Source organism: Miniopterus schreibersii (genome assembly GCF_964146895.1).
Source record: "Miniopterus schreibersii genome assembly, chromosome: 2".
In the NCBI taxonomy this organism is placed as follows: Eukaryota; Metazoa; Chordata; class Mammalia; order Chiroptera; family Miniopteridae; genus Miniopterus; species Miniopterus schreibersii.
The window spans coordinates 24,581,096-24,608,949 of NC_138102.1; the positions used below are offsets into that span (position 1 = coordinate 24,581,096).

The window sequence follows — 27,854 nt, forward strand, 5'->3', positions numbered from 1 at the left end:
GATTTAGTAATTTGCCCCAGATCACACTGTAGGTAAACTGTGGATCTTGGATTTGAACTCTAGACACTGACTCCAGAGCTTAATTTCTTAAAGTCTGTGCCAGACTGATTCCCTCAGCATATGTGAGCTGTGCATCTTAAAATTATATAATTAAGGACTAAAGAGTATAGATTGCTTGTGTATCCTGGAAACTTAGTATAAATCAACGCTTTAAATAAATCACATCCTGTTTGCCATTAATTTGCCTTAATTTCAGAGTTGCTTTATCCTGATTTCTGATGGATCTTCGATTTAAATTGAGCTCAACTCAACACTTTATTTCTCTGCTCAATCCTGACTTGAGGAAAAAATAGCTAATAATACCTAAGACAAACCTTCGTTGTAATAGAGAACTAGAGCTTACAGCTTGATTGGGGAGATAGGGCACTAATACTAATGAAATATTATTATAATGTATATTAACAGCAAATACATTAGCAACAACCATTTATTGAGTACTATATACCTAGCATTGTGCTAAGACTTTGCACTCATCATATCTAATTGTTAAAATGATGCTGTGAGGTTGGTTTTACTTAAGTGCCAAAAGCAGTGTCACTGTTGTCTGAAACAGTTAGATTCTGTGAGAATTATTATATTTGATTCTGGGTGTCACATTTTAAGAGAGACATTAGCAATGGAAGGGGAGTTAGGTAGCTGAGTGGTAAGAAAATCCTGCGATGTCAGGAGAGGTTGTAGAAACTAAATTTTAAGCCAAGGAAAGAAGACTTAGTGGATGGAATGATTGTCCTTAAGTATTTGGAACAAGAAATATGATCTAAAGAGAAACCTGACTATGGAAAAGGATTACATTTATTCTGTCTTTATCCAAAAAATGTAGAAGAGAAATTTGCAGAATAGTGGATTTTTACTTAAAAATAAGAAAGTATTTCCTCACAGAGTTGTTTGAAAAACTGACCCAACTTTCTGTTTAGATGTGTTTGGACAGAGACTAGGCGTCTGCTTTGATATTTAAGATTACGTGCTTGCATTTGGGAGATTGGGTTACAGAAATTGGCCATCGGTGAGTTGTGTAACTGTTCAAATGAAAAACCCTTTAAGTGCTTTCCAGTCCTGGGGTTTTGTCATAAATTGAGTTGTAACCATTCTTTTTGTAACGTGAATAATTACTATCTCAGTTCTTTTGTAAATTAAATTGGCGAGCGTGATTTAATAATAGAACGTCAGAGCTAAGAAATGTTGTCGTATAACCTCATTTTACAAATGAGGAAATGAAGCAAGTTAGAGAAAATAAAAACCCGGCTGGACAAGTATTCAGGTATCCACTTCAGCGCCACTGCTTTTTTTATATTACAATTACTAATGTGTAGGGGAAACAGACTAAACCACTTACAGCACATTGTTAAAGGTCCTTTTTAATGTTCTCCAGAGCTAACATAATGAAGCAGCCTTAGTTCATTTTGTCCTAATTGGGGCACACTTAAGTCTTTTTTTAAAAAATCCCATCTGAGCTGGGAGTTCAGTGATTTTCCTAAAGACACGTTTTCTGTTTCTTTGATTCATTTAATGCCACAGTGTTTTATTTCCCTGAAAACATAAGTGTCTTCACATTGAATGCAGAAAGGATACAGTGACTCTGATAATTTATTATTCATTCAACAAATATTTGTTGAGGGCCTTCTGTGTGCCAAACGCTTTCTAAGCACAATTGTGGCGTCGTTGGCTTTTAGTCTGAAGCTGTTAAATAGTTGTTTTGAGCAGAAGATGAGGTCTGCCTTTTTCCTTTTTCTTTTTGTAAAGTATTACTAACAATTTAAAAGAATTCCTTGGGAGTTTCGAGCAGGTGTCGTCTGCCTTGACTTAGTGAGACACACCTTTTGACCAGATGGCCCAGGATTGGAATCAGTGCAGTTAGAGGTTTGACCCCTGTTACTTATGTGCAGGTAAGTTAACAACGAAACAAGTGTAAAGCGTTTGAAAATATTCTACCATATACAAGTTTGAAAAACATCCTAACTTCACCACCTGGGTCTGAGTCCCACTCTCAGTGTTGATCTGATTTTGAGCAAATGCATTAATTCTCTGAGCTTCAGTTTCCTCGTTGGCAAAATGGGGTAAAACCCATTTCTTGACGCCTTTTTGATAATTAAATGATTCTTTATGTTAAATGCTCAGCTTAGTGCCTGGTACATTGTAAACATTTAATGAAAGCATAGCTATTATTATGATTATTTAGTCAAGGGAATTTTAAGAATGGGTAAAAGTTATTTGAAAGGTAGATTTAGGGTGCTAACTCAGAGCCTTAATTTATTTTTAATTTAGACTAAATGTCTTAAATGCCTTTGTCTAAAAGTTCTGACATTGAAACAATGCTTAAAATAATACCTCTAACTTAACACTGTTTGTTTTACATGTGAATGAATTCATCCTTTTAAATGTCACTGACTGTTTTTGTGGTGTCACAATTTGGCAGAACTCTCCTCCACATTCTACAGGCATTATCAGGTTTTGGATCAGTTCTGGAGGTTTGGCTGTTGATTAAAGCAGGCAGAGGAAGTCTTGCCTGTAGGTCACATTTGACCTCTAGCTAGGGAACTGGTTCACTGGGAACCCTCCTTGGGTTTTAGAGGTGTGTGTGTGTGTGTATGTGTGTACTCTGTTACCGAGGATCTTTGTTCTCCCAGAGAGTAAACACAGCACCTTTTGATTCTGTGGACAAATTCACCTCTCTAATGTGTTTTTTCCTTTTATTAAGTTTACTGGGGTGACATTGGCTAGTAAAATTATATGGGTAGTAATGCTTTTTGTTTGCATATTTTAACACCTGGAAATTCAGTCTGACTTTTAGTTCACTGTTGTATCTATAGCGGTGTCTGGTTAAAAACACTAGCAATTTGACTTGCCAGTGTCCACGTGATGTCAGGAGAGAGTGCTGTGTAAAACTGCATCGGACCTCTGCAGAACTGTCTCCATGGTGCCTTACTTTTCTGCAGCTTCTTCAGCCCAGTTGCACATCTTATTTTCCAGGGCTTTAGGTGTCACCTAGCTGAGTTGATAAGTTCATTTGCGTCAGTGGGAGAGGGTTAGAGGGCCCTGTGGACATTTTATCTTTGGAGATAATATTTTGCTTCCCTCTCCCTTCAATTATTTGAAAGTACTTTGGCAAATCTAAGACCAGTGTGTTAATGTAACATTTCAGCTTTATTTTCATTTGATCCACTGGTGAATGTAATCATCCAGAGAATTCTAGATCATGGAAAAGGTAGGTACATGGCAGGTTTCTGGTAAAGATATGGCTTGTGCAACCTTTTTCTTGGATTGTATAATTAATTTTTAAAATTTCATTTTGAAACATAAAATATATAATTTTAAACTTTTTTTCTGATTATGAAAAAGGCCTGGTAATTGGAGAGATTGGGATATATAGAAATATTTAAAGAAGAAAGCAAAATTAAACTATTATCCCTCTACTCAGAGATAAAATGCTTAAACTTTTTGAGGCATTTCTATTTCTCTAATTCTGAGCATGTGTTCATACAGTATACACAGTTTTACATGTTATTTTACTTTGCTTAATATTATATTGTAAACATTTTCCTATGTCATTTAAACTGTTTGCAGCCCTAGCTGGGTAGTTTGGTTGGTTAGAGCGTCGTCCTGATATGCCAAGGTTGAGGGTTCCATTCCCCGTCAGGGCACATGCAAGAACCAACTAATGAATGCACAGATAAGTGGAAAAACAAATCAGTGTCTCTCCCTCTCTCTCAAATCAATAAAAAAACAAACTATTTGCAAATACGTTTTCTAAATAGCCACCTACTATTTACTCTTAGGGCTTTTCTGTAATTCATTTAAGTTTCCTATTGTTGGATATTTGGAATATTTCTGTTTTTTTCATTGTGATGACGTGTGTGTGTATGTGTGTGTGTGTGTGTGTATACTTTATGTATAAACGCTTTATATCTATAAACATTTGTCTGTATCTCTGATTATTTCCACAGAATATTTTCCTTTAAGGTGAGTTTGAGAGTCAAAGGTGTGACCTTTGTAAGGCCCCCAAATCCATATTCCTCTCTGAAAAGGTGGTACCATTTACATTTACATTTTACCCACTTATGTATAGAGTCAGAAAGAAGCATTTGTAGTTTTTAAGTGATAGGTTAGGGTTGGCTTTGTTGTAGCCATTGTCTAAGTTGACACCTTTCAAAGGAGGTTGTGGAATCACAGAACAAAAATCTTTAGATCTACAATTTAAAAAGATCTAGTACCACCCGGATATTTTACAGATGAGGAAACTGAGAACTGCAATAGCTAATTAATTGATTTTCTCAAGATCATATAGCTAGTAATTGAGCCGGGACTGGAGACCTCACGCCTTGGCCTGCATCGTCATCTTGATCCTGCTGCGCCAGAGATAGTTGTCCCCCAGGACTGAATTAGAGGGGCGTAGGCCTATAGTCTCTGCTTGGCATGCAGTACCGTTACCCATCAAATGGCCCCATGGCATGCCTAGATTTCAGGCAAAACCCGTGCTTAACTTTGATAGTCCAGGCTTGAGTTACGTGTCTGTCCCTGTGGCCAAGGGGATGGAAAGCCCGAATCACATGCCAGTTTAAGCCTAACAACATGGAGTGGGAATAGGAGAGAGATGATTTAAAGAACAGAAGAGGTGTTTTGTTATCAGAAGGAAGAGCGCTGGACAGGCAGGAGCGACAGATGTCCGTGGCAGATGAAATGGAGCAGGCCGGAGGGAGCATGTCCCATATAGAGGAGTAGCAAGCGCAGGGCCGAGGTCAGCCAAGAGCTTAGCGTATGGAGAACTGAAAGAAGGCCGGGGACCTAACCAAGTGAGTAAGGAGGTGTTGGGGTGGGGGAGATGGGGACTGGAGGGAAGGGAATTGGAGAGGTAAACTGAAGCCAGATTGGGCAGGACCCCCAATGAAAGTAGGGTGCTTGGATCGTGTCCTGTGAGAACGGGAAGTCATGAAGGGGATTAAGCAGGTCAGCCTTCTAAAAAGATCATTCTCTCTTCCATTGTCTGCACCGCAGAAAGGAAGCGGGGAGTTAGGAGGTGTTTGCAGGTGAGAGATGAAGACTTCTTGGACAGGTGGAAAGATAAATGACCCACATTTTATGTAGATCAGCAGAACCTGCTGATTGATGGGATGAAAGAAAGAACGACAGATTTCTGGCTTGATTCACAAATGGAGGGGGTTGGCATTATTGAGACGTAGCACTCTTTGATTTTCTGTGTGCTACTCAGCTCCTTCCACTTAGACGGGAAACTTCTGGAGAACTAGGATGAGTTCTTCCCTTTCCTCACCGTGGGTTCTAGTGCAGTGCTGGGCACGCATACAGTGAGCCCTCGGCTGCACATAGATCAGGTGGGTACGTTACTTTAAACCCCATTCCCAGGGTGGGCCTTGATAGGCAGCGTAAAGGAATAAAACCCAACCCTGTGTATTAGGGTATTTGTTGTTGGTTTTAAATTTGTTCCAGAATGATAGAAATTATGTGGGAAGACAGAACCATTTTATAGAAAATGGAATAAAACCGCAGAGCTAAAGAAATCTGCCCGAGATGATTTATTGATAGAGCTGTAGCATTTTCTAATCCCTGGTATTCTCGTTAAATCATCTATCCTGTTCTTGTTCTTCCAGTTAACTTTTTTCCTGCCTAAAAATAGTGCCTCCCCCCCCACCCCCCATTTGGTGTTTTTCTACATATTAAAAGTAAAGCAAAACACAAATAACAAGGTGTGCCGTCTTTGGGTGGTCTCTGTACCTTTGATGGGCTTAGATTCTCCCAGTTCCTTTGGGTCTGGTTTTTTTTCTGCCTTACCGAAAAGCTCATTCTGAAAAGAGGCCAGACGTAGAAGAAATCAGTCCAGTGGCCCAGCAACAGCTCCCTGCGATCGTGGGGCAAACTAAACCTCTGTATGCTTCTAACATGTGAGAAAGTGCTTCTAACATGTAAGCCCTGGGCCTTGCTAGGTCTCGGGAGATGCTCACCAATGCTACTTCCTCAAACTAGTCCACTGCTTTGGTTTGTTTAATTCATGGCGTTCATGTCTCTGGCATGCTTTTTATTTCACCCAAAAGAAATTTTAAAATAGGACGACTTGAATAGAGGTAGTCTGGAAAAAAAAAATTGCCTACAGAACCCAGGCTCCCCTTACCTGGAGTCTTCACAATACAGGCTGCTGTTTATGTAGAATATTGGGACAGTCCTGTGGTTTGCCTGACCTGGGCTTGCACTCATTTTTGAGGCTTTTAGGCCAAGTGCCAGGGTCCAGTCCAACACATACTCACCTTCTGGGGCAAAAACATGCTTTTTGTTCTGTCATTTCTCCATTTGCTACAGATTTTTAAACCGATGATTAAGAGCATTTCAGAAATCGAAATTATTTTCCTTACTCTTACTTCTGAAGGACTGTCAGAACTTTTAGTTTTGTTCCTTAAAAGTGTCTAAGGAAAAAATGCCGCAGAACTTTGGGGTCTCTTTTATACCTGCATATCATTTATTGCTTATTTTTAACATGTTGTGGTGTCACTGAATATTCTTGTGGAAAAACTGTTTAAGGAAATAGAGCTGTGGAGGGGCTTGGCTGCGGGGGTTGGGTGAACACTTTTGGGTTGGGTAATTAGGCAGCTACAACCGTGTGGAACAGAAGCGATGATTAAACTAATTAGTTAATCCATTTTGTAAGTGCCATGTTGACCCAAGGGTAATGGCCTAGAAATGCTGCTCTACCTGATTTGTTTGATGGATGAAAAACTTGGGGGTTTCCTTTTTAGAATTAGAGATTTATTTGTCTGGCGTTCATCTGTTTCAGGTTTTTTTCTCTGATAACAAAGAGGTGGGCACATATTATTTTGAGTTTGGGGACTGGGCTTTCCTGCTTCTGTTTCCGTTGGCTTCTCCGTGCTGTTCTGGTGATAAAACAGGGCACCTCTGGTCAAGGCTTTGCAGAGAACCAGAGTGTTTTTCGGTCAGCACACAAGCAACTTGACACGTATCTTGCTGGTCATTTTAAAAAATACTTAATTACATATATTTGTCACCAACATATCACAGTGAAGTCACAAAAAAGTAAGGCTTAGTTTAGTTCACAGTATAGACCCTGTGAAAGCACATTTTTCATCTTCGCAGTTCGCAGTGCTCTCTACCTATATAAATTTAAAGCAGTTCAACAGCATTTCAGATTAAATTGGTAAAAAATTGTAATTCATACTTCAGAAATTTATGAAATAAAAGGCTATGACAGAGAAACAAAGAAATTTGACAATGACCATACTGTCACAGTACCATATTCCTTTATAAAAGCATTTCAATAATAAAACAAAAATTGTGGAAAACAAAATGTCAGGAGATTTTGGTTTAGTACTTTCTCTGAGTCTCTAGTTTTTAAAAATCAGGTGTAAGTGGGGCCGTTCAAAATTGACTGGTAAGTCTTGCCTCCTCCACACTGCTGTGAGAAATTCATTTACAAGAGGTTAGACACCCACATGATCCCTGGGCTTTATTCAGATGCCAGTTTGCTTGTGTCTCGGCCACAGGGTTACCTGACCCACTGCTGCCTGGCGGCAAGCGGGCTTAAAGAGGTGTCAGTATTTTATTTCGTCTACCATAATATAACAGGTGAGACTACATACCAAATGAAGACAAATGATTTCAGTTATTAAATTTCAAAATGGATTTGGAAACTATACACATCAAATTATGGTAACTTAACACAGAAACAAACACTTCTGTGTTTTAAAAATCTTACATAAACAGGAATTGGAGGCAAGTTGTCTAAACATTTTAAATCTCAGCTATTACAAGAAAAAACTTAAAAAAAAATATCGAAGTAATCAGTCCCAATAAAACTAAGTAGAAAAAAGTATCAGTTAATGCTTGGAATTAGATGGGAATGCTAATTCCAAAAGTAGAGTTGTCTCCTCAGTCCTTTAATAAAATTGGCCCCTACAATGTTTCTACTTGATCATTTAATCGCGGTACGTATGTGTAAACATGTATGAATATATGCTTGCAAGTAGTCAAACGCTTTATTAAAAAGCATATAATTAATCAAATTAAGGATCAAAGGGTTATTTTTTACTGAAAATGGTATCAGTTTATTTATTTTAAAATTGGAGATTTTATTTTTATAATCTTTTAAAAATTGAATTTATTGGGTGACATTGGTTTGCAAAACCATACAGGACCACTCAGAGGAACGCCTGCGTTAAAAGCAATGGCTGTGGTATAGAAGGGTATTTAAACTTATTTATAATAATTCAACTTGATCCAGTTTTTGTCACTAACCATGACCTAGCAAAAATCGCCTACCATGATTCATTGAATTCACCAACTGTGACTTATCGGAAAATCGGTAACCATGACTCTGTGAAAATCAGGCATGACTCAGCGAAGATCAGTATCCGTGACTCCTCGAAAATCACTAAGCACAGCTCGTAGAGCGAACTGACAGCTATCCAAGGGGTTGCAGAGCTGGGTGAAAAAGGTAAAGGGATTAAGCAAAAAAAGAAAACAGAAAAACCCAGCTCATAGACACAGACAACTGTATGGTGATTACCAGTGAGAATGGGGGGGTGGGGGAGGCAGAAGAGGGTATCAGGTGGGATAAGTGGTGATAGAAGGAGTCTTGACTTGGGGTGGTAAACACACAATACAATATACAGATGTGATATTGTAGAATTGTATACCTGAAACCTATATAACTTTATTAACCAATGTCACCCCAATAAATTCCATAAAAAAAAGAATTGAGCCTGGATTAGAATCTGGGCAGTCTGGATCTAGAGCCCATTTCTTAACTAGTGTGAAACTTTAAAAACAAACAAACAAATCAAAAATGCTTTTATATGTCAGTTTTAGCATCCATTCATTCACCATCCATCCATTGCTGTTTATATAAAAAGGATCATACACATTTTTCTACGTCTTTAAAAGAAATAAACCTGGAGATCTTTATCAGCATGGCAGAGCTATCTCATTCTCTGAAACAGCCATATAGACATCCTTCGTGTACCTTGGTTTAGTTATCTAGTTCACTGCAATGCATAATTGGTTGTTTCTAGATATTTGCATTTATAAGCAATGCAGCAATAATATTCTCATACTAATACAAATATTTATTAAGTGATAAAATCAGGTACTATATGTACATAAAGTTTCATAGAACAGTGCCTGCTACATAAGACAGTTAGTGCTATTACTATTAATACTATGTGCCACACACTGTGCTAAAGATTTTATCTAATCTGCAAAATATCCCTATGAGGTAGGTAGTGTTTTTATCCCTGTTCAAGATATTGGAACTGTTTATGTCCAGAGAATGAATATTTATTAACTTACAATGATAAGTCAGCCTTTTTACCTGTTCTCTCTTTAATCTTTGTGTTTTAATCTTACAGATAAAGAACAAGGAGCTTAGATAGGCCAAGTAATTATCCAAGGTCCCATAGTTGCTGTAAATGGAAGAAATAGGATGTGAGCCCTGTTCTGCCTGACCTTTATAGCACATGTTTTTTCCACTCTACCATGTAGCCTTCCACCCCTGGGCCATACATTTACATTAGGTGGTAAGTTAACTGGTTGAATTCTAAGGTACATTTTGACCAAAAAGATGAAATTTTTAGAAATATCTAATCTGATATAGAGTACTTCAGCAGCTCGATGTGTTTTCAGTTTTGTTAGGCAAAGACCGTTCCCTAATAGCTCTGACCCCTTCTCCTTCCCCTTCCCCGCACCTCCAGCTCCTGCGTCTTTGGAAGCTTTCCTTCCTGCCTGCCGCCCAGCGGCCTCAGCCCTCCCGGGGAGCGAGCCTCTAGCTGCCTCATGTCCTCTCCTCCCTAGAGCGTCTGTCTGCACACTCTGGTGTTGGAGCGACGCTTTCTCCAGTTCCCCGGTGCCATGGCAGCGGTGCCTGGCAACTGCTCTCCTTGCGGTCAAGGAAGGAGACTGTGTGCTTTTCCTTCTCTTTGAGCCGTTTGCCATGAGCACCGTGGTCCACCCTTTCCTCCAGTGACAAGCAAGGAAGCACCACAGGACCTGCTGGGCTCCTTGCAGCAGTTCAAACTCAAGCTTCCCTTGACCGCCTGTCTTAAAATAGCACCCATTGCCGCCTCCTCTCCGGCTCCCTGCCCCTTCCCTGGGGACATGTTAAGTATTAGAAGTTTGTTCAGTCTCCCCTGCTTTGTTTTCACAAGCCAAAGTTAAAAAGATAAGTGAATCTATAAATAGACAGAGTGACAGAGGGATACTGTATTTGGTTTGTTTTAATGAGTAGCTTCCATCAGATCATTCTCTATCAAAACAGACTGAAGACATAGGCTATTCATTCCTTATCATTTGAATCAGTAAGATTCATGCCTTCTTTTAGTGCAATAAGCATTACATTTTTATCTGAACTCTTCCTAGTATTTTAGGACCGGAAGGGACCCTACAAATCATTTCTAGCCCCTTCTGTGGCAGACATTTATCTCTTTTGCGCCCCCTGCCCCTTTCCTTTCAAAGGCAGATGGGAAGCTTGTCTCAGCCTCCCTGTGTCGCAGCCTGAGGCAGGCAGACGTCCCCTGATCCCTCTGGTCATCAGGTTGGGCATGTCATCTCCTCTTGAGTTCTCATCTCAGGAGAGTGGCCCTGAGCTCCTCTGGCCTGTGAAGACTTGGGGGTTGATGGGTCATTGTCCTGCTGACAGTGTCAAGGGCCCAGAGCCCAGGTGAATGGAGGTGACTGTCCACTGCGGAGAAGCAGAGGCTCCAGCAGGGCAGGCTGTTCCGTGGTAGGCCCTTGGCTGGGCTTTGTCTTACATGGTCCCAGCCTGAGCCTGGCTCTCTAGCCCTCCAGCTGATCGTGAGCTACCCAAAGCCTTGCCAATAAACAAATACTTCTCCCGCCTAACCTAACCTGAGTCAGTTTCTTGTTTTTAACCAGGAACTAGACAGGTACATCCTTAATTGACTGTTTTCAAGTCATGGTGTGAGATTACGGTGTTTAATCATCCTTGCCTAAGCACCGCTGGGGCTTGAGTGTGCTAGTGAAGGGATGCACTCCCTGGGGTGGGTAATTGCTCTTCCTGCAGCGGGTAGGAGTTATTTCTCCCCATCCTTAACTGATTGATTTCCACAGTACTCTTCTAGGAAAGATGCCATTATTTGACCCTTTCAAAGCAGGTACTGTTAAGAAAAGGAGGTGAGGCAGAGAACATGCCAGGATGCTGGAATTTAGGACGTGGAAAGTGTTATAAAAAGGTAAAGCTATGTCTCATTGGCTTATAGAAAGGTTACGTCTAGTTAGGAACACTAAAGTTTTTAATCGAGTTCCGTGGAGGGGCTCTGATTGTAAATATAAGAAAATGAGGAAAGTTGGTTTAGCAGCGATTGGATATATTGGGATAAATGAATTGTCCTTCTTTTCTTTCTTTCAAGCATGTATTTCTCATTTCAAAAAATTAGCTAGTTAAGAAATAATGTTATCATGCATATGCATGTATATATACATTATTAGCAGGAATATATTTTTGAATTCTTAAAACCACATGTAATTTGGAGGGTTAAAATAAAATTCCCTGAGGGCCGTTCATATAGAGACCATGTGTCAGATGTCTGCAGATTCATAATAATAATCCACATTTTCCCCTTGAATATTTACTCCTTGTGACTAGAATTTTCAGATTTATAAAGATTCTTGGGTTTACTTTAAATTACACCCATTTACTTGTAAGTATAGGTATGTTAACTAGAATTCAGGTCTATAGAGTATGATAGCCAACCTAATGCTAATAGTACTGAGAGATCCCTTATAACAATTTGGATATTGAATTTTCCTAAAGATGGACATTCAAAATATCAAGGGCATTTGATTAATGTGATCTTACACCATCTTGCTGAAAACTTTCAGGGAAAATTTTCTTGTTTATTAGTACATTTCTGTGATTACCATACATTGAACAAATAAGGTATAGCACATTTATTAGTACATTTCTGTGATTACCATACATTGAACAAATAAGGTATTTCTCTTTAGAAATAGCCACTAATAAAAAGCCATTGATATAAAATATTTTTTAATCACATTTCTGTGATTACCATACATTGAACAAATAAGGTATAGCACATTTATTAGTACATTTCTGTGATTACCATACATTGAACAAATAAGGTATTTCTCTTTAGAAATAGCCACTAATAAAAAGCCATTGATATAAAATATTTTTTAACAAGGCCTGAAACATGGGTACTTTGTATTTCATTACTGAGTCTCTGCCCCCAGGAACTGGTAATGTTTTCTGGTCATTCCACAAATTCACATTGTACTCTGGATTTCTATACAGGTGAAAGCCAAGATGATAATACAGAGTCATATATATATATATATATATATATATATATATATATATATATATTTTTTTTTTTTTTTTTTCCTGACTATCTTTTGCATCTAAATTTAGCTGTTTTGTTCTCAGAGTTAGTTAAGATAGTGTACTTTGTGCGACACTTGAATGGCCCAAGAATATTCGAGGGAAAGAGGTTTTTAAAAGATTGTATGACTATGATGTAACTTTATGTAGCACCTTAGAGCTGTTATTAAAATGGGTCCCAGTGAGAGAAGCTAATCTGGAAGGCATTGCTGAACATTAGCTACCCCCTCATGTTTATTAAATAAATGCATTTTATATAGAACTTAAAGGTTTAAGAGAATGTTACCCTTTTCAGAGAAGACACTTTGGAAGGCTATACACTTATTTCTGTGATGTTTCAGGAGCTCAGCATGTTGTTGAATCTCTTTCTTTGAAGCTGCATTTATTACCTCCATTGCATTTAAAAAATTCTTCTCAGTGGTGATCTTTATTGTTTTGTGGGTGGATTTTTTGAGCCAGGCCACAACTTTTCAAGTTTGCTGTATAAGCCAGCTGATAGTAAGCTGGGACATAGTTTTTCTGTAGTGAAACCTGTCTTATATGAGCTGAAAACTGGTTTTGGAGGTTATTTCAGAATTGGAATTCTAAATGATCTGCTTAGGGTTCCTTGAAATAACGTTTGTGGTTTCCTAGAGTAACTCTTTGAATGAGGACAATTCATTTAGACATATAAGTTCTCTTCTTAAAAATAAAGTTTATTATACTTTATGATGTACTAATTAGTATCCTAATTAGTCAGAATTGGATTTGGGAGCAGTTGTTCTGAGTTGGGAAGTTTGAGTTACTGGATGGAAAGAGAAGGTGAGCTTAACTGAGGGCCGTGGCTGCCCTAGAGCAGTGTGCAGAGTTGTGTGTGGGTGCGCGTGGGTGCCCATGAGTGCTTTTGTTTCCACTTCAGGGGCCTGGGACCCTAGAACAACTGAGAATCAAGAAGATTTTCCACCCTGGGCTGGTGGCTCAGTTGGTTGGAGTGTCGTACACCAAAGGTTGTGGGTTTGATTCCCTATCGGGGCACATGCAGGAGGCAACCCATTGATGTTTCTTTCACATCACTGTTTCTTTCTCTTTCTCTTTCCCTTCCTCTCTCTCTCCAAATCAATAAAAACATCCTCTGGTGAGGATTAAAAAATAAGAAGGAGATTTCCCTCCTCTGGCAATTTCAGGAACATAGGAACGTGGACATGCATTTTTGCACCCTGGTTCTTTCATATATCTAGAGCTGTCCTGAGGAGCAGAAATGAACGTCTCCCATAGTCATAGCTGCTCAGTTGGTTCCTTAATGGGGTTGCCCTTTTAGTTTTGGTGGTTTCGATTTAGATCTTTCACTAGCCTCTGGTTGAACTTCTTGGGTGTTGAAAGCAATTTCTCTCATAGCCTCCGGGAATATTTGAATGGGCCCTCCATACCTAATCCTAATTATACGCATTTGGAAGGAAGTGTCGGGAGAAGCCTGTGTTTGCCCAGTCAGTTGATTTGCCTGATAACCTGTAGGTTACTTTTATGTGCCGTCATCTTTTGGTTACTAACTTGATCATGTGACTCTGTGGTCATTTGCCTTTCCTTTATTTTCTAATTTTCCGGTTGAAATAGTAAAGAGAAAGCTGCCCTGAGAGTCAAAGAAGTATGGTGTCTTTATTAAAGGGCATCAGCAGGGTGAACCTGGTATGTATTACACATTCTGAAACTAGTTAAATGAACAAATTGAGTAGCTTTTGATGCTGTCTGGGTTTAACATGGATATACCATTTACATTGCTAATCTTATGATACTTTTATAGAAAATCTGAAGTAGAACTTAAGTGGAAAAAAATAAGCCGGAGAAAAGCCTTATGGAAAGATGTATTCCCGTCTGCCTGGAATGGTTTGGGCCAGGCGAGTAGATTAGAATAATTTTTTTCTCTTAACTGTGGTAGCTCTGTTTTCAGAGCTTCTCAAACATTTCATCTGAACCACCTAAAACCAAAAGTACCAGTGGCATCCTTCTGCCCCTTCCCGGTCCTGCACGAGGCCTCACATGCCCTGAAGCCGCGTCCTGCAGTGGCCTTACTGCTGTTATCACTCATTTAAAAACGTCATGCCAATTTTGCATCCTATTTCAAAAAACATATTTATCCTATATGAAAGTCTGGTTTTTATGATTTTAAAAGAACTATTTAAACTGAGCTCCAAAAAAAGTGCCCGCTGGTTCTGAGACTTGGTGTGCCCCTTGGCACAGTGCTGAGTAACCCTGAGGAGTTGAGGATACCCATCTGAGAGGCGTAATAGGAAGTTAAGACCCCTGGGGAAGTGTGCATTTTTAAAAACTGCTTTGTTTAACAGTCTAGAGTAGAGTGTAAGAACTTTGGGAGGAGTGGAATGGCAGTTGATTTGGAAAGTACGTGATATACAGCTGCTTAATGAAGTCCACTTATCTCAGTGTATTTCCCTCTTTGCTCTGCCCAGTCGGCTGTTTCCCTGACTGTGGGACTGTGTGCCACCTGGAATCCTGGGAAAAGCTGTACAGCACTTTTTTTTTTCCTGTTTTGAAAAAGGAGATTAAAATACTTGCTGTCTACTTCCTTCATCAGGCTTTGTAAGGATTAATGAGATCATGCTATTAATATGCCTTAAACTCATTGGAAGAAATGGGCACGGAAAACAGTAAGTGTTATATTACTTGCAGTTTCACCCAGGCATGGCTTTTACTCTTCTATGAAGCTTCCATTTATTTTGTTCACATGTTGCTTTAAACAAAAAACTTGAGGCCCACACAGTAGGTGTGATAAGATCCACACGTCAAAATGCAGAGAGGGCTTGTTGCCTTCACGTTTTATCGTTGTTGCCTATTAACCTTGAGGCCCACACAGTAGGTGTGATAAGATCCACACGTCAAAATGCAGAGAGGGCTTGTTGCCTTCACGTTTTATCTTGCCATTCATCTCAAGAATCCTGCAAACTGACCGCTGCCTGTTGGGTTGGACACCTTTTCTGTAGACCTCTTATTGCATTTTACAGCGTCAAGTCTCAAATACCATGAGGCTGTAATTTTTTTTAGAGCACAGTTTAAACCTTGTGCCCTACTTGAGTAATAAATTGTTATTCAGGCAACCAGGTGATATGACACATGCCGAGGAGGGGGTGATGGGATGAGAGAAAACAAGTCCTGACCAGTAAAGCCTGTGGTCCTTGTGTTAGTGACCAGTAGGGATGCTGGCTCTTGCAGGGCATATCCTCCCATCATTGGTAGATCTCCCTCTGATTTCAGTTGGAGAAACTTCCCCTGGGCTTTGGCAGGATGTGCTCATACATCTTGAAGTAGCCAAAACCTGACTGCTGTGACTGAATTGAAAAGTCATGCCAGAGGGTTCAGAAAGGCTTATCTGAATGACCAATGAATGAAGCTACTGTTAATAGAAAAATAGCAAAGTTTAAAATAATGTTGATATTCAGGATGGCAGAAACAGGGGAGGTGGAAATGAGCTGGGAGAAATATAATTTTATTAAACTTAAAATTCCACTGAAGTATAATGCTTACTTGTTAGTGAATTCTAAGCAATGAGTTAGGCACATTTAAAAATAGCTTTTTAACATGAATGAACCTTTTTTTGGGAGCTGAGCTTCAATGAAGAGTAAGTTGGCCATGCAAATTGGTTTTTAGTGGTCAGTTTTCAACACTTTAGAGCTGGGATTTAAGAAAACATTCTAAGGCTGTAAAAGCAGAAAAGTCTGACCTAAACACAACACTAATTATAATAATAGGTCTGTCGTGTAGCCCAATGAAAAAATCTCTGCCACTTTGTTTATAATGTTATATTTTCTTTGAATTTCAAAATATGCAAAAGGAGTGGTTGGGATGTAAAATGGAGACCACTGGCGCTGAGTTGAGAATATTTGTAGACACAGGAGTCTTTTGTGCCTCTCTGGGGAAAAACAGCCAGTTCTGAGCTACTCGACACTGCCGCTTTGGAGATCAAGGGAGACCTCGCCACAGAGAAGTTAAGAGTCCTTGGTTGCTCACGAGGTGTCACTGTAAGGAGAGAATCAATGCCCGTATTATGAATTAATTCTGAGACAACCCAGTCCTTGAAGTAAAAAAGTGCCTCAGGTTTTCAGGAGGAAAGCATTACTTTTGTGCAGTGCAACAAGAGTTATTAATTAGAGATAAAAAAATATTTCTTGGAACTTATTTTAATTGAGCTATTTTGCCTGTAAATACAGGCACATACAGGTAGAAACTATGCAGATGTGTGCTGTCTTCTTAATGAGGTATTATATTTCTTATAGGAAGTGCTGAAATGCATAAATCCCGTATTTTTTGTAACTTTTCTTTAAACATGAAGTAGGCCTACTTATTGTGGCTAAATTATGTTAAGTGGGTACTAGCATTCATAGAGAGGTAACAAGCAAATAGGTATAGAATACCTGGGGTGAATGGGCCCATCTGATGGGCCAGCTTATCCCTCCTGCTGTTTCCAGTGACATATTTGCTTCATGTTGCAGTAATGTGGCCTCTTTATTTTAGCTATAAGCAAAGCCTTAAAATACTGCTATTTCGTTAAATTTGGAGTACTATTAATAAATTGGATAACTGAAACATTGTTACTGTTCATTCATTTTCTCTCACCCCCTGTTCTTATTTGCTCCCAGCTGTGTTATGTAATAGAAATTCCCAGGCAAGATAAATGTAAGGAGCTAATCATTGGTTCTATTTTTTTTTAACGTTTTGATGGTTTCAACTTGCCCTTCTGAGTAATTTTGTAAAAGGAGAATTGAATTTGTCTTGATGCTTTGAATTTCAGTTATTTCTAGTGAAGTTTGTATAAAATAAGGGTGAAAAGCCTAAAGTTCATAAACTGGAATCTGTAGACACAGAAACCTCTTGGTGACTTATTGATTCTTCAGTGTTCTGTCTTTAAGAACAAAGGTAATTTGCATTCACTCATTGTTTCTTAGCTCACGCGTTGTTGGAAATCCAGGGTCGGTGAGGATCACTTGCCCTGTGTAGCAAGGGGCACTTCCCCATACTCCTGGCATTGCTTGGGTCCAAAAGCAACTTTAAGGCTAATAGCATTGCTCTCACTCACTGCAGAGATATATGGCCATTGTTTATAGCAACTGGCAACTTTACTCTCAGTTGTAAAATATCCACAATAAGCCAGAAAGCCTAACAATACATTTTCCCAGGATTTTGTGGTTCTAGTTTTTGTTGCAGGGGTGGTAGAGATGGCCTAAGAGGGATGGGCTTTGCTCCCTGCTGTCAGCTGACCTGCTATTTCCTTATTACTTTTTAAGGAGTCAGTTGTATCCCCCCCAAAGCTCTAGAATAGTAGCTCTGAAGCTTCTGCATGCTTGCAGATCAGCTAGAGGAGTTGGGTAAAAAATTCAGGTTCTCCCGCACCACTTCTAGGTTGTTCAGTTTTTGTTTTCAGGACCTTATGTTCCCTTTGGTGTCCTTTACCTTGACTTGACAGATGCATGTTTTATAGATCCTTCTGCTCAGCGCATGCAAGTTTCTTCATAATAGGCATCTGGTGACCGCCAGGGCTGAGGGGCTTGGAATCGTCTAGTGAGGACTTACGTCCTTTGGACAGAACCAGATGCTTCCCAGGGGGGTGACCTGACTGCTCTGATTTTTCTTTGTGTTACCAACCTCACGATCATTTGATGTTTTTCAAAGGGGCACGTGCTTGGAGATAATTCGCTTTGGTAAGATTTAGGTGGACCGTATATTTTCCTGTAGAAATAGTACAATGATGATATTATTCCTAATATTTCATGAGCTATTTTAGCTTAAATTAGAGCCACAGTTTCCATTGTGTGTGTCCAGAGGCACGTTTTCCCCCCAATATGCAGTTGGGTAAATACTTTAAAGTAGAAAAGAATGTTGGGTAATTTATTTAATCACTCACATACCTCCTTGGGGGAGAAGACAATTAAGGCCAATTTTTTTACCTTAATCGAGAACAGTCTTTAGCATATGCTATTTGTGAGATCCAGCCCTAGGTACTACCACCTGTTTCACTAAAACATAGCAGCCACCCAGAGCTGGCTGTCAATTTAAGGGGAATAAAGACTTAGCCGACTAAGGTGAGAAGATACTTACCTCTCGTGGCTCCCACCTTTAATTCACTTTCAGCACCTATTTTTCCTTCTGTCAGAGTGCCACATGACGCGGTTTTAAAAAATTAGAGTGGATTTGATTTTGTTTCAGAAGTTACTGGAGCCTTTGAAATAGCTAAAGATGCTTTTGTATTTCGCAAAGCTTACATGTAGGTGAATCACGCTGATCCTTAGTGTACGTAATTTCTTTGTGGTATTTCTGCCACAGTTCCAAGGCTTTTTTGAGGTTGCTGAGTGTATAAGGATTCAGCAAAAATATTTATGAACCCTTACTGTGAGCCCGTAGTCTCTGCTTTGTGTGGTACTTGTTTTCTTAGTACCTAACTGTCCTTTTACTGAATCCGTAGAGGAGCACTTGTGAATGTTACTGATTCAAGTCTGGTTGATTTCCGCAGAGGGATCCTGGTTTTGCCAGGCTGACTTTTAAAAGTTCTCCGTGGCATTTCAGGCTTCCCTGTGTCACCTGACTTAAATCTCCAGTGTGCCCTGGGGAGAGCTGCAGCCTCCTGAGTGAGAATCCAGACTCTTTATTTATGAGTTTTAAACATTATCAGAAGCCCATAGGCCCAAAGCTTGAGGAAGGTGGAAAGATAGGTAGTAGGTAGGAAACAAGACAGACCTAAGTCAGACCTCAGTCGCTGGGTGGGTACAACTGCTGTCAAAGGGCCCACCTGTCATTACTAGTTGCCAAATGGTGGGAAAGGATATACTGTGAACTGATGCTATTTGGTTGGTAATTTTCTTTTTAATTCTTTCCATGAAGCTCTTCAGCACTTTAGTGATTGGTGAATTAGTGAAGGAACTGAGAGGGAAACTCGATCCCTTTGTCTTACATTTGTTTTATGGGAGGCTTTGTTGCAAAGGAATGTTTATTGTCTAGTTTCCAAGCCCCTAACTTTCTATATCAAACTCCAAAAAAATAAAGCTGCTATCACCATTTACAATAATTCACAATGTATTGTGAATTCAGTGCCTTCCGAAGGCCGGCACAGTTCCTAGAAGGGGAGATATAATCTTCCCATTTGGTCCCAAGACAACTAAAATGTCTCCAAGATGCAGATTACCGAGGGAAGAATCCTCTGAGCCCGCCAAAGGCTTGCTTTCATATCCTTCCCGCTGACTTCACACGCATGGCCACGGAAAGCAGCTGGCGACTCTGTGCCTCTGCTCTGCAGCCCCCTGCCACCCCCATGAGGCTGGCTCCCCAACTCCGTGCCTGCAGGAGCCCAGAACCCTCACGTGCCTGGCCCGGGGGAGTGTGCTCTCAGGAAATGGGCCAGGTGAATAGGCAGCAACTGGAGGGAAGATGAGAATGGACCTCCAGGGGCTTTAAAGGGCCATGAATTCAGCTCACACAGTGAGACAGGCTGGCAGCAGGGCTGGATGGTGAGTAGGGAGGAGCGGAGTCGCTGAGTCTCCCAGTCTGTCTGTTCCCCACTGTCTTCTCCTTGGCCTTGCAGTCCCATTTCCTGCTCTGCCCTTTGGTTTCCATGCAGTTTCTAACCTTTAAAAGTCAAAGATTCGGCCTTTCTGTTACCCTATTTGTCGTCTGGCTGTTCTGGGCCTCTTGAGAGGCTCTCTGTCCCAGTTGCATTTGGTGCTGTTACTGGCTTTGGAAGATCTGTCCAGTTAGCCTGTCAAGGGCGTAGGGCCTGGTTATAGGGCCAACCCCTTCTCAAACACTGGTGTTTTTTCCATGTGTTTATATGCAGGCATATGCCAGATATATTTTTAAAGGGAAAAATGCTGCACATGACAGGATTTGAATTTCTGTCTTTATAGCCTAAAGGAGTGGATGGTTTTGTTTGTTTTTCAGCAGTACAAATTTCTTAATTATAGAAGAAGAGAAAAATATGTGGATGAACCGCAATAACAAGGAACAATACAGGTGGAATAACAGCTACTTGTTAAATCTTGTGATTATTTCATTAACAACACTCATTTATACTTGAAAGTAGCAGAAGCTTATTTATGGGAAAATATGCTTGTGAACTCATGGTTTTTTATTAGATAGCTGTAGAAATGAACATAGATATAAAAGTGTATATACAGATTTGTATGTAAATTTCTCTATGTGTCTGTATTAGTTTCCTGTGGCTGCTATAACAAAGTACCACAGACTTGATAGCTTAAAACAACAGAAATTTATTCTCTTATAGTTCTGGAGGCCAGCAGTCCAAAGTGAGTGTTGGGGAGTAAAGTCACGGTGCCAGCAGGGCAGTGGTTCCTCTGGAGACTCTAGGGGACAATCCATTTCTTTGCCATTTCCAGTCTCTAAAGCTGCATTCCTTCCATTCCTTGGCTCTTGGCCCCTTTCTCCATGTAATAGTATAGTATCTTTTCTCTCACTCTGCTTTCCTCTGACTTTCTTTTTTTCTGTCTCAAATCTTGACCCACCCAGGTAATCCAGGACAATCTCAAATCAAGAAAATTGATCACATCTTCAGTGTCTTTGCCATATAAAACAGCATTCACAGGTTCTAGGGATTAGGATGTAGACATCTTGGGAGGCTCTTATTCAGCCTGCAGTGTGTGTGTGTGTGCTTTAAATTCTCCTAGCTCTGTCCCTTTAGCTGGTCTATGAGCAGGCACCACAGCCCCGGCTACCACCCAACAAATAGTGATGAGCACATCCAACCACCCAGTGCCTAGTTTGTGTATCTAAATCCTAAATAATATTCTTCACGAAAAGGAACCAAGTTTTATTAATTATATTTTATTTTATTTTTAAGAAATGCTGATTCCAGAGAGAAGAAGCCTGGAACATACAACTGTACCAGAAAGTTAGGAAGTGCTCCAAGAGTAATGGAGACATCATGAAAAAGACACAGAATCCAGCTAGAAAGAGCTTCTATAGGCCAAAACTGGGCATTTCCCACATTGAAGTAAATGATAGCCCAGCTGGTGTGGCTTGGTCACAGTTTGATTCCCGGTCAGGGCACATGCCCGGGTTTCGGGCTTGATCCCCAGTAGAGGGCGTGCAGAAGGCAGCTGATCAGTGACTGTCTCTCATCATTGATGTTTCTCCCTCTCCCTCTCCCTCTCCCTCTCCCTCTCCCTCTCCCTCTCCCTCTCCCTCTCCCTCTCCCTCTCCCTCTCCCTCTCCCTCTCCCTCTCCCTCTCCCTCTCCCTCTCCCTCTCCCTCTCCCTCTCCCTCTCCCTCTCCCTCTCCCTCTCCCTCTCCCTCTCCCTCTCCCTCTCCCTCTCCCTCTCCCTCTCCCTCTCCCTCTCCCTCTCCCTCTCCCTCTCCCTCTCCCTCTCCCTCTCCCTCTCCCTCTCCCTCTCCCTCTCCCTCTCCCTCTCCCTCTCCCTCTCCCTCTCCCTCTCCCTCTCCCTCTCCCTCTCCCTTTCTCCCTGAAATCAATAAAAACATGTTTAAAAAATAGTAAAAGTAGTGGATTATAACCCACTGCATAAAATAGTAAATTCAGTCCATATTGATAAAATAAACTTATAATTTGAAAGTTTGATGAGGAGGAGGAGATTTCCAGTTTCTAAGCATCTTTCTACAGCATCTAATTAATGACAGAAAAGAAGTTTAAGTTGACAGTGGAGAAGCCTGGCAAATCAAAGTGATTACATCAGTAATGGGACCAATTAAAGTCCTGGGCCTCTAAATAGGATGTGAGAAAACACCATCACTTCTATGATAGCCCCATCACAGATTTGTAATCTGAATTTAATCACGAGGAAATGTAAAGACAAACCTAAGTAGAAGACTATTCTACTAAGTAACTGGCCTGTAATTTTCAAAACACATCATAGTCATGAAAATTAAGGAATATAATGCAATAGTGGGGTCTAAATAACCAGTTGGAAATTCTGAGCTTCACTGTAGGAGGCTCTGGTTAGATCACTTATTAATGGCCCTGATTTAATTATTTAGGTCTTCTTGGGCTGGCTCCATTCAGCAGAGGAAGCTCTTCATATCTCCCCCCTGCAGGGTAACGTTTAGAGTGCATTCCACAGGCTGGGTGAGAGAAGTCGAAGCACCTCAACATCCAGCAAACGAACCCTGCATCCACTGTACCATCCTTGTATCAGTTGTGCCTGGTGTCCCAGGCCAGGTGTTCTTTGGAAAGTCTTTCCTGTGAATAAAGCTTTATTCCCCTTCCTGGGTTGGGGGGTACAGTTGCCTAGTGAAGGCAACTGCTTGATAACCATTCCTTTTCACCAGTCCTACTTGTTTTAGCCACTCCTCTACCCATCTTGCCCCTTTCCTCGGCCTTTGAACATTTTGTGGGGTGACTTGGATTGGTCCTGTTCTCTTTTACCAGGACTTAAGTTAGCTGTCATCTTAAACAACTTCCCATTTGTTCCCAACTCTTTTATCCTTCCCTAACGTACTACTTGGCTAGACTGCCATAATACAGCACCACACACTGGGTAGCTCGGACAGCCAGAGCAAAAATAACTCAGATCTGGAGGCTAAAAGCCCATGATCAAGGTGTCAGCAGGGCTTGTTTCTTCTGGAGCCTTCCTCCTTGGCTTGCAGATGGCCTCCCTCTCCCTGTTTCTTCATACGGTCTTCCTTCTGGGTGTCTGTGTCCTAACCTCTTCCCCCAGGACACCAGCGTTATTCGATTAGGTCCCATCCTAATGACCCTATAGACCCAGATGGAGTCACATCAAAGTCACTTGGTTTAGGACTTCAGCATATACATTTTGGGGGACACATTTCAGCCCGTAACACCTGACCATCACCTTTCGTAGCGTTAGCACCAAGTGGGCGTGTGCGGTGCCCTTTCCATGGGCCTGACTTCTGCCGGGTGATAGGAGCAGATGGGGTTGAAGAGGACTTGGAGCGGGAATGTTGGAATCCAGTGTTGGTTTTGAGTGAGTCATGAAATGCTGTCTTTATACTCTTTCATTTAGCTTTTAATCTCCTCTGGCCTAAAGCACCTTGTAACACTCAACTCTGACCGACCAGGAGGCTCTCGCATCCTCTGAGCATCATACTGAACTTGAAATGTCAGGAAATGAAGGAGCCTGCCACCCTCCTCAAGCTCTGCTCTCAACCCCTACCTCCACCACACTCTCCTCTGAGCCCTTTCTTCCCTTCCAAATGAACGTGATTACTTTCTTTTTTTTTTTTTGAGAATTTTTATAAGAATTTACTTGAGCCAAACTGACGACATATGCCAGGGAACAAGATGTCAACTGCTCTCTCAACTTCATTGCTTCTAATACTTGTTTGCAGCTTTCTGCTTTGTCCTGAATTTTTTTGTAGCTAGGCAATACATCAATAGTGTTTCTCTTGCATCTAAAATTGGTAATTATAATCAGTAACATGTTGAGAGTTGGATAATGCAAGTGAAAATTCTTTGTCTATTGGAAAAACCATGAAAAATGTGAGGGTGCGAGGAGTCTGTTTATCCGGTTCATGTTAACGGTTGACTTGCTCTTTAAATGCAGGCCTGTTTTGGTGATCATGTCATCGTAGTTTTACTACAAGGAAAACATTTTTGTGATTCCTCCTTGATGAAATACCTGTGAAGGTGGATCAGAGGGGTGAAGAATTTCTGTGCTTGGGAGTTAGAAGGGCCCTTAGGGATAAATTTGAATAGCACTCTGTATCAGTAGGGAAGCTGAAGTCCAAAGACTAAATGTTTGTGTGGGATTGAGCGGAAAAAGTCCCAGCTGGGATTTAAATCCGAATCATCATTTGGGTCTTCTGTCAAGCTGATTGTTTCAAATATGATTGGTCAAAGACCTGCAAAAATTGTAGAAACGGGTGAAGATTTATGACCCTTGGCATGGGGAGAGGATGCATCAGTGGGCTCTCAGCCTTGAGAATAACTCAGCTGAGCAGAATGAGTTTTCTTTCACTAGGCCGGTTGGGGGAATGCTGATACTTTGATTGGGCCTAATTCACAGTCAGGGTCCCCCACAATTGTCTCAGTGTGGGATACTTAGTAGAGTGGAACCCTTTAGTATATTTTACTCCTGGTCAGAGCATCTCTTTAAAAAGTTTCTCTTTTCTGAGAGTCTGTATATGCTTTGGACACGTTTCACTTTCAAGCCTTAGCATAAGTGTGCTCTGTGGAATGCTTTACAAATGTAGTCTGGCCCCACCCAGATCTGCTCAGTCTATATTTAAACAAGATTCACAGGTGATTCATACATACAGTAAAGTATGGGACACACTGGTCTAGATCAGTGGTTCACAAAATTTGGTCCCTGGATCAGCTGCATCACCTGCAAAATTGCTAGAAGATGCCAATTCTCAGGCCAGACATCCCATGCCTACTGAATCAGAAACTCTGGGTCAACCCCCTACCATGTGTTTTAACAAGCTCTGTGGGAGGTGCTCATTCATGCCAGACTTTGAGAACCTCTGTAGAGCAATATGTTTCCAACAGTTTTGATCATGACTCATGGGGAGAAATACATTTTACCTCACCACCCAATACACACACACACAAACACACACACACAAACATACACACACTCAAACTTAGAAGTTTTATAAAATATTGCTTCTCTTACATGTGCTATTTATTCTGGTCTTTTCAGTTTTATTCTGTTAAATATATGTGTGTATAAATTTATTTATATAAAAGTCTGGTCATGACCCACATAGCTGATTACACAAGCCACTAATGAATGGGTCATAACCTGCAGTTTGAGGCCTGATGCTCTTGAGTAGGGTCTCTTAATCTACTTTTGTGCTATGGCCCCTTTTGACAGCCTGCTAAAGCTCTGGATCTCTTGTGAGAATAATGCTTCTTAAGTGCATAAATAATATACGTGGAGCTACAAAAGAAACCAATTGGCTACCAAAATATTTCACAAATTTGTGATGTGGTAATATATTTATTTATAATAAGATTTAGTGGTGGGTCTAGTAACTACTATCATTTCAAAGTAGGGATGGGTGTAAATGAGAGTTAAAAATACCTGCAGTAACTGTTAATGTGATGTGAAAATGGTTATGACTTCTGTTGGTGACAAAGTTAGAGTCACTCATGATAATACTGTGGTTTATATTTGGGAAAAAAAGCTAATTTTCAGCTTAAAGTAAGTGAAAGTAAAGATGAATTTTTTCCCCCCGTCTAACTTCAGAATTCTAGGATTCTGTTGCTAGACCCCCATGGAACTGAGGTTAAAAACCTTTGCTCAAGAGGAACCTTTCTTTAGAGAATAGCTCTCAGGGTTTAGGGTCTGGTTTAGGTACACCAGAAAAAATATCTTCCTGAAATTTCTTAAAACTGGTGCTTCAGTGGCATTTTTTTTTTTTTTTTTTACCCCCTAGCACCATAGGAATTTATTTATTTATTTGTTTATTTTTTAGAATTTTCTTTTACGCAGACCTTGGGAGATGACCTGGAAATCCATGCTATTGATAATGTTCCTTCTCTACTCCCCCCATCTCGATCCATGCACCCAGCTGTTTAAGCCAGATCCTGGGAGTCATTCTCTGAGTCAGGGTCTGGATTCAGGATATGAATCTGGGATCACCATTTACTGGCTGTATAACCTTGAATAAGTTATTTTTCTGCTTGTCGTCTCCTATTCTCTGCCTGTGAGACTGGGATGTTTGTAGTGCCCGCCTCAAGAGGACTGTTCTGAGCATTGAATGAGAGAGCCCATGTATCTCATTAGAACAGTGTCTGGCCTGGAGTAAGTGGTTAGCAAATATGATTCATTATAATTATCTTTGATTTCTTCCTTTCCCTCATTCCTTAAATCAACTTTATCAGAAAATTAATGTAGATCCTGCCTACAAAATATATTTCAAATTCATCTGCTTCTGTTTCCATGGCCATTACCCTACGCTAAGCTTCCATACTCCCTCATCTGGATTCCTAACTGGTGTCCCTGCTTCCCCTTGATTCACTATAATCCTTTCTCCCTATAGCAACTGTATAATCTTTGAAAAGTGTAAACGATCTTTGAAAAATGTTAAGGGACCACTGTATGTTTAAAACCCTTTGGGTCTTTGCATCAAACCTTTCCTTGACCTACACATCCTGTGTGTTTGGCCCCTGCCTCCTCCGCAGCATCACACCCTGCCGTGCTGTGCTCCTGGTCAGCCTTTAAACTTGCCCATTTACCTGCTCTTCTGTGGCCACATCGGCCTCTCTTGGTTATTTCTGTAGTCCTTTCGTACTTTAAGGCCATTGCGTGTGACCCTCCCTCTGCTTAGATGGCTGTTTCTGTCCCTCCCCAGCCTCTCATCCTTCTGGACTCTGCAGGTATTAGCTCCTCAGAGAGTCTTCCCTAACTACGCTACCTAAATTAGGGCACCCAGTTCCTCTTTTACCAGCCCGAATCTCCCTAAACACATGAAAAATTAGCATTTCTTCTCTGTTGGGGAACAGGATAATTAACGACCTGCGATGATCAAGCATGTAACTCCAAGGGGAGTGTGCACCTCTCCCAGAAAGATAAATTTTACACATTATGAACATGAAGTGATTGTAGAGCTATTTTAAGAAATTGCTAATCTCAAAAACTGTACAAGCTAGCTCTTTGACATCGGTATGCAAGAACAGAGAGAGGCCTGCCCACTGAGCCTGTCTGCAGTAGGGTGATGGAGTTCCTCACAACCCAGTCGTGGGCCTTCTCACCGCTGTCCATCATTTCTGCTCCAAAGGACATAATAGATGTCATAGTTTCCCTCTTTGAAGTAGTTGCCTGGTTGCTGATAAAACTCTTCGTATCCCTCTCTCCTAAAAGTGAATGGTCATTTGCTGCTCAGACACAGGAAAGAGGTCTCATTAAGTTAGAGGGTGGAAACCAGTGTGGGTAACGTCTGGATCCTGAAAGAGGCAGAATAATGACCCCCTGATTGGACTGGGTCAAATTTCTCTGTGTTTTGAAATTTCTACTTTATTACTTACTTTTAATTAACCCTAGGCCAGGGAAGGGAGGCCCTCCTGCTTTTTGTCAGTTGTCTAAAGCAACGAGGAAGAAGGTTGTAGGAATTCAGGATCATGGTGTGAGCCACTTTCACAGTCACCTTTCTAGCTTTTCTTTCAAATAAGGGACTTTTAAGAATTCCAAAGGACACTGGGACAGATGCTCAGATTTAAGACAATTAGCATAAACGGGATGCCTGGCACTTCTCTGCCTTGTTTGGCTGAATGAAGTTCCTGATTAAATAAAAACGTCTCTTGAAAAAGACTCCTTTTTGTTGGCACACACATAGCAGACATGTCCCTGGCCCCGGCTGTGGGTGATGATAATCGCTTGAAAAATGATGTGTCTAAAAATAAAGTACAGTTTTTTGATCGCAAAAAAGTAATGTAAACCTGATTGTTAAAAATTCTACTATAATTCTGCCTTCTTATCAAGCCATACTGTACATATTTTTCTTATTC

At 40.7% G+C, this 27,854-nt stretch overlaps 1 protein-coding gene across 4 annotated transcripts in view; it reads left to right on the plus strand.

The window, feature by feature from the left end:
- Nucleotides 1–27,854, plus strand: part of PSD3 (pleckstrin and Sec7 domain containing 3) — a 461,071-nt gene that overhangs the window by 139,693 nt on the left and 293,524 nt on the right. The gene's annotated exons all lie outside the window — the stretch shown is intronic.